The following is an 8,788-nucleotide window of genomic DNA, read 5'->3' as shown; positions in this document are numbered from 1 at the left end:
CCAATTTAAAAAGATCATTCATAAGCTCTTGCACAAAGTTGCGTATTTACCAAAGCACCTTTGTGCACACATATAAATAAAGAACCCAAATATCCCTTAAATAATATGTACTCATTAGGCATGCATGGACATTTCCATTTCCTACCTTGGATATTTCCATTATGGTGCATTCAAACTATCCTAGGGGTTCTCTAGATCTAACAAGCAAAAACAGAGTACACATTAACTTTGTTCCAAGGCCCTAGATCAATTGGTTGCATGCAGTCTTCTTAAGGCTGCTAGATGGAAGGAAATATAGAATTCAAAACAATTTATGATCCAAAATTTATGGGTTTGGTGTGGTTCCCATTAACTTAGATATTCCTAAATTAATTCCTTTCAATAGCCTTACGTCATGATTCACTATATGTCTTATCTAATGTGTATTTTTGTACACACTAGTACACTCACCATGGAGAAAACAAAGCATTCAAAAACTTTACTAGAATCAAAATTACGAGTTTGGAGTGTGTACCTTTGATATGGATGTTACCAGATCAAATACTTGTGGTAAAAATCATCATTTAATGACACAATAGTTTAGAAGAATCTCTTGAAACTCTTATTATCCACCTGATGACTCATTTTTGAAGTTAGACACTCAAATGGTGAAGATTTTGAGGGTAGAGGCTAGGGGCCTTATCTAGAATGTAAGGGAGAAATGGTGCAAAGCTAAAACCCTAATTTCACAAGGGGTATTTATAGGGCTTCTATTAGGCTTAAGTGACTTGAGCTCATCTTGGGCTTAAGTCACTTAATCTCGCAAAAAAATGGTCTTAATTGATTAAATAAACCAATAGCACTATCAATTATTCTAGTCCAGAGATGTTGTTCATTAATTCTTGTGAAATCTTGTGCAATTACCAAAAATCTTTATGCACATAAGTGAATCAAGAATTGATCAAACCTATGCCACTAAGGTATATAAGGTTGAGCAAGGACCATTTGGACTTATAAGAGAGTATTAGCTCTCTCATAATCAAATATTTAAGTTGACTCAACATCTTACTATAGAGAATGAATTGTACTCCGATACTCTTTGTAAATAACAATGGGGCACAAGTGCTCGTGCTTGTGACCTGCTATCTAATGTACATAGTCTCCCTATAAACCAATGTCTATAATCTAACAAGGTAAAAGTTATTAGCCTCTCAAGATTATCTCTACCATCCTTGAGTTGAAAATCTTCCTTTTGTGTGATTATCTAGCATATCCTAGCTTATCAAAAGCTTATGTTAAGTTCCACTTAAGGAACTATTACTTACAATTGGATGGCCTATTTCAACTTGTATTATGTTGAATAATGACTTCAAATGTTCTATGGTCTCTAAGTTTTCTCTAAGAAAATTCACAAAGGAGTATTTTGAAAAATCATCCACAACAACCAAGACATGTCTGTTCCCACCTCTACTTTTAGTATGCATGGAGCCTATAATTTCCATCTGAAGAAGGCTTAAAGGTCTAGTGGTCCTAATTTCTTTAACCTTTTTGTGAGAACTTTTGGTTTGTTTACCTTTGATGCACTCTCCACAAATGGCTTTAGGTTCACCACTAAGTTTAGGGATACCTATAACTTTTTTACTATTCAGTAAGTGCACAAAGTCCTTATAGTTTATGTGACCTAGCCTCCTATGTTAGAGTTCGGTAAGATATAACTTGGCCCTATTACATACAAGAAGTGTTCTAGAGTTAGGATTTATTGCATAATAGTTGTAGATTGTCCTATGTCCTCTGATAATGAACTTTCCCTCTTTGTTAACTACTTCACATAAGTATTGGAAAAAGTTCACTTAATGTTCTTTGTCACAGATTTAACTAATACTTAGAGAACTCCATCTAACTTAGGACAACCAAAGATAGATCCTTTGACTTTCACATGAGCTAAACTCCCATCACCAAAAGTAACTCTCCCACCATTATAATCCTTAATAGAAATGAAAAATGAATTATCTCATGTCATGTGTCTAAAGTAGCCACTATCAAGGTACTACTCACTAGAAGATCTAGCTTTAAGTGCAATGAAGACTACTTGACATTTAACCCTTTCTTTTCTTATCTAAACTTGTTTAATCCTAGGTGGTGACTTAAAGGAACTAGGTCGATTTCTAGGCTTTTGATTAGTTTTTTTCATTTTCCCATTATTCAAGATGTTATTTTTAAGAGAGTTAAAATCATTCATTAGCCTACTCATTTGACATTCAAACCTCTCTAGGAAGTTAGCGTAGCATCTAAACCGAGTGTGTCTTATTTTCTTGCAGTGTGTGCACAGTGAAGGATTTTTAAGAGATGTTATTTGGTCAAGGGTTTCATTTTTACCTTTAAGAAACACAGTTTCTCCACTATAGGGAGTTTCATCTTTACTAGTGTACCCTAAACGTCTTTTATCACCATGGGTTTTGAATTCATCAAGTATCTCATTAAGTCTTTTAGTTCCAGGGTAAAAGATCTAATTCGCAAATCAAGAAGGCTTATTGTTTTTTATCACTTAAGCTAAAACATTATTTTTCTCAAAAAGAGAATGATGTTTAGACTCCAAAAATTGAATCTTTTAAAGTAGATTAGTCCTCTCTACATTAAGCATGTCAATCCTGGTTATATAAGCTTCAAGAATATCAGGATCTTTTAAATAATTCTTAATAAACTTTTCATGCTCAACAACAAAATTACTCAATAATTCAGCCTTTTGATCATTAGTAAACTTGTCATCACTATCACAATCACTATCATGCACATATTCCATAGATGCAATAAAAGCTAAAAAGTCATTTGGATCGTACCTTGCATCTTCAGAAGTTATGGAAGCACTCTTTTCAGAGTCTGTCTTTAAGGTTAGGACAATCTGTGGCAAAGTGTCCAAGACCTCCACAGTTAAAGCATTCAACTTTCTTACTTATGGAGGAACCTTCATCATTTTATTTGGATAATTGTTCATTAGGTATCTTTCCTTTTCTAGATTCTTGATTTTTGTAAGACCTTTATTAACTTTAATGACCTTTTTAATTCTTTTAGTCATATGAGCCAATTCATCCCTAGTTATGTTATATGCCATTTCAATAAAAAATTTCCTCATTCTCAAAAGCCTTAAAGGCAAAGTCTCTTTAGGCTTCTGGGAACTACGTAGGGTCATCTCATATGTCTAAATGGAGCCAAAAATTTCATAAACTCTCATGGAACTAATGTCCTTGCTCTCTTCTATGGTAGTAACTTTAGGTTTAAATCTCTCGAGTAAAGATCTTAATATTTTTCTTACTACCTAAGAATCCGGAATAGGTTTTCCAAGGTTAAAGAAAGAGTTAAAAAATATCACTTAATTTGGAATGGAAGAAAGAAAAGTTATAATTTTCAAGCATCCTAGTATTCTCAAGTTTAGTGGCAAACATTTATAATTTAGAGATCTTTATAGTAGACATACCTTCATGAGTGACTTGAAGAATATCCCATACTTTCTTCGCACGTTTGTAATTTTCTATCTTGTGAAACTCATCTAGACAAACTCCATTAAAAATACTAAATAAAGCCCTAACATTTACTTCACTACCTTTATTATCAGCTTTGTCCCATTCGTGCTTAGGTTTAAGTTCTCCTATTGATCAATGGGGGTTATTAGAAAACTCTATTAAGCATCAAGGATCAATGGGGGTCCCCGACAATATTCTATTGAATTTCATACCCTTTCGCATTGCATTTTAAGGAAGAACATCATTTGAGCTTTCTAATAAGAATAATTATTCCCATTCAAGTGGGGTGGACTATTCAAAGGGACACCACTTTTAGATTGTTCCATATTCGACTTATAGGAAAACCGAAAGTCCAATAGGGAACACCTAAAGGGATGTGAATGAGTGATTTCAAAATTTAAAAATTTATATGTATTCCCCAATTTTTATCCTAAGAGATACCAGAGATACCCTATATAACCAAATGGGTATACTTGAAATCTCTCAGTATAAAAATATGATTTTTATCTTCAAGGGATAACTTGCAAGATATTAGGGATAATAATGACAATCAAATATTCAAAGATATAACCATGAAATTAAGACATGCAATGGGCATGAGATTTTTACATGGAAAACCCCCACACTAACTATGGGGATAAAAAAAAACCATGAGATTTAAGACCTACTAACCTAAATCCATTATATGAAATCAAGTTACACTAATTTACCTAGCCGTTTTACCCTAAAGACTTCCTCTCTAGTACCTACAACTTGATTCACGTTCTTGACACAACAACCTTCGATTGCTTTAGTGGATCACTTCAAGCTCGCCAAAGGGATGAAAGTCTTTAACTTAAGATTCAAAGATTGAATCCTTGAATGAAAAATCAAGATTAGTGTGACACTTTAGGCTTTCTTCTCAATGAAACTTTCTCAAATAAAATGAGATCTCTTAATGATATTTATGCGGTCTCTCTCCAATCTCTAACACTTAAGGGATTATAACAAGGTATTTATAGGAATAAATCCCAAAGAGGTTTGTAACTATAACCATGGATTGAAATATCGATAAATGCGGATATATCGATACTTAGATTTTATGGATATATCGAAAATATTGGAGAAATATCAATGGATATTTTGACAAAAATATCGATGAGGCGAAAATGATTCAAAATTCACAAGAATGCTTGAAAAAACTCCCCAAAAAAATGATAAAATAAGTAAGTAATGCTAATTTTTTATAAAAAAAAATTGATAAATATTATCTTTAATCGTACATATAATATTTATCAAATTTTTATAAAAAAATTAGCATAAATTCCTTTAATATATTTATATTAATTTATTTTAAAAATTAAAATAATTTTATTGAAACATATTTTATTACATTTTAAATAAAAAATTAAATTGATTTATACAAAATATTTTATTTGAGATTTGATTTCTAAAAATTTATTATAAGTGACAATTTTTCTATTAACATTAATTTATTTAAATAATTAAAATTATTATAAATTTATCTTATCAAATTAATTTTAATTTATAGAATATTAGGACTTCATTAATTTTTTTATATTGTAGCAATTTTTTAGTAAACTTATATTTTTAATATTTTAAAATAAAAACATTTAAAATTAAATAAAATTAAACGGATAAAAAAAAAGAATGAAGTGATAGTAATTTTTTAAAATAGCATTAATGAGATAAATATAAAAAGTAGTTAAAAATAAAATGTTAATATAGATTTAAAATAAAAAATAAATTAAAAATGAATAATTAAAAAATAAAAAAATAATAAATATTTTAAAAAAAAAAATCTCTGATATTTCAAATATGTAGGCGATATATCCGATATATTGCCCATATATCCGATATATCGTTGATATATCTTCAATATTTTGATAGACTTTTTTCGTTGTTCCACACTTCGCTTCACCCTCCGATTTTTTCGTTGATTTATTGGTTTCAAATTGATATATCGTCGATATTTCAGTGATTTTTCCGATATTTTTTTTCGATATTCCTCCTGTTCGATAATTGGTACTCAATATCCTTTTGGGGCCGTCCGATATCCGATATATCTACAAAATATCGTCAATAAACACCTATTTTTCAATCCATGACTATAACATACATGATACATCATTTGGACAATTAATGATTTCACCATTTATATGACATAATATAGTAGTGTAAGTCCTCATTTTTAAACTTAAGATTACAAAACATAAAAGTTATAAGTTACAAAATTCATTAGAATATAGTCAAATTGGTAAAAGAAAAAATTTTCAAATAAATAAAATGACATTTTTGTAATCTAATAAAACAAATAATAGATAATATAACATGCTCCAAACCAACATATTGTTTTGTTATTGGAATAAAAGATAATGTTGGTTTGGAGCATGTTATATTATCTATTATTTGTTTTATTAGATTAAAAAAAAATGTCATGTGGAGGATGAAAAGGCTAGAGAGATACCTTAAACAACAAGGTTTGGCTAGAAATTCCTTCAAGCTATTGCATAGGAATTGTAAAGAAATGCTCATGATGATGTAATATGTAACTTTTTGTTTTTAAATTAATGTCAAGGTTAATGTAAAAATAATGCCTACTATTAGTAAATTTTTACAGGAAATTAATATGTTTGCTTTTGTACTAATTGTTTTATTTAGTATTATATAAATTATTTCATTAGGAGTTCTTAATGGTTTTTTAATTTCAGTTAATTTTTCTCTCATTTTTATTCAATTTTCTAAATCAGCCTTTCAACTTTTTTTAGTGAAATTCTATGTTTTGAGTTCTAAATTATTTCTTTCAGGAGTTCTGAAACTTAATTCAATTTTAGTGTAATTCTATGTTTTGAATTTTTCTTATTTAATTTTTCCTTAATAATTTTGATTGTATGTGCAAAGCATGAAAACATGCATTTTTTCTTTTTAAAATTATTGTTACCAAAATTTTAAATTTTGTTATTGGTAAATAATCAAACTTCTACTAGGAGAAGCCAATAATTTATGCCATAGTAGATTTCGCTTGCATATAACCCCAACTTTTAAGGGTGTGGACTTTGTTACAAGATTGTTCATAATAGAATAAGTGGATTAGAAAGTAAGCAAGAAGAGCCCAGTTTTGAACTCAAGTTTGGCATCCATTGTATTGTTTTTTCATATGTAGTACAATAGATATTCTTTTCATATCAATGACATTGTTTTTCTTGCCTTTTTGCATCCATAATTGGTTGGTTTCACATTTCAATGTAACCTAAGGAATCAATCAACTAAAAATAGACCAGGACTACCCAACCTTATCTGGCCCATACCATATCAAAAGGCCTTTGATGCATTGAATTCATATGGAAAAAATGATAAGGTTACCCAAAATATCCAAATGACAACAAAAAATAATTGAAAATGATAAGGTTTAAAACCCCCATATACTCCATTGAATTCTATATAATATAACTAACATTCTTTATAACATATAGCAAATATTATAATAATTGAAACCAAAACACCTAGAAAGTTTCACTACTTAACTTGTCACAATCATTTTTCTAATCTCAAATCAAGACAAATTTACAAGTCTAAAAGCCCATGGGTGAACACCATGGAAAGAGGCTAAACCAAATATTGTTAGTAATAATTGAACAATTTATATAAAAAATGACTGTCTTATGAACATTGAAATGAAAAATTTCAACAATAAATGGAAAACATTAAGAAAATCATATTCAAGACTAAAATGTGTTTAAAAACATCAAAAGACAATAATCAATTAGTTCATTGAATTTGCAGGGACCCAAATTAGGAAGTTATAAATATTCACGGTGTAAATTGAGTCAAAGAGAAACACATATTAAAATAATGTAACATCCTCCCTCCCCTTCCTCCTCCACCTATTTGGTTGAAGAGAAAAAAATGGGAAAATGAAAGAAAACAACACTTAGTTTAAAATATGTTGGTCTTTATTCTTTAAAAAAAAAAATCCCAAAAGAAAACTAAAATCTTAATGAAAACAAACATATAAATTCAACAAATCCCAACCTTACAAACAAAAGGATAAATCAATAAATCCAAAACCACTAATCCTAAAATGAAGAATCAAAATTCAACAAATCTGGGGCAAAACAAACACCAATAGTAGGAAAAGAAAGCTCCAAAATTAGAGAAAATAGTGCGAGGATAAGTGAGTAGAGTGTACCAGCCAACCGGGTTCAATGATGGACATCATTAAAATCGAAAATAGGGATAGGGAAGAGATGAAGAGAAAACTAAAAGAAATGTAAATGCAGGGATCTAGTTGGGGTTTCTCTCTTGAGGCTATGTTTAGTTAAGGTTGTTTGGAGAGAAAAAAATGCCTTTTTTTTTTGGAGAACTTCTCATGTTGAGGTTCTTTTAGAGAGAAAACTAAGGTTTTTACTATGTTTGATTGGGATTGGAGAAAAACATGACATTTTTTTTAGGATAACTTTTGTAGCAGCTTGTGACTTTTTATGAAGAAAAATTGATTTTTCCACATAAGGATCCAATGTGGCTCAAAACACAGTAATCTTGGAATTATTTTTAAAACTACTATATTTTAAAAATATATTTTTATTTTATCCATATTTTTTCAAAAATCCCAAAGTTTATCAAGTCAATGAAAAAATATTTGTTAACATATGTGTTAGATTTCTATAAGAAGACTATATGATAATTACCAAGGCAAACACATACTAGACTAGAGAACACTAAAAGACACTCCCACAACAATGCAGAATACTATAATTCCAAGGGTTCAAACACCAACCATTCCAAATACTTCTTATAATATCCTTAGTTTTTAATATTAATAATTTGAAGTTTCCTTTCAATTACCTTCTTACTAAGCAAGCAAGAACATCACCTTCTTGCCTATCTTTTACCAAGCATGAGGTGTTTGAGGTAGGCAACCAAGTATGAGGTGTCTGAGGTAGGCAACCAAGCACGAGGTGTCTAAGGCAGGCAACCAAACACGAGATGTCTAAGGTAGACAACCAATCACAAAGTGTCTCAGTTGCTATACCAACAAAGCAACTACAAGTAGGTGCCACATGTCACCTCTAGAAAGTTATTGCACTTACCAAGCAACTACAATGATTAGGCACATGCCACATGTCTCACCTACCAAGTGGTTGTGAAGATTAAGCACATGCCATATGTCACACCTGCCAAGCAGCTATAAGGATTAAGCACGTGCCACATATCGTCTCCATGCAATAAGTGAGACACTAATCACTTCCCTTTGGATGACACCTAGTAAAGAGTCACCTATGAGCTTACTT

This window comes from Vitis riparia, chromosome 14 (assembly GCF_004353265.1).
Source record: "Vitis riparia cultivar Riparia Gloire de Montpellier isolate 1030 chromosome 14, EGFV_Vit.rip_1.0, whole genome shotgun sequence".
Taxonomy (NCBI): domain Eukaryota; kingdom Viridiplantae; phylum Streptophyta; class Magnoliopsida; order Vitales; family Vitaceae; genus Vitis; species Vitis riparia.
This window is presented reverse-complemented; position numbering follows the sequence as displayed.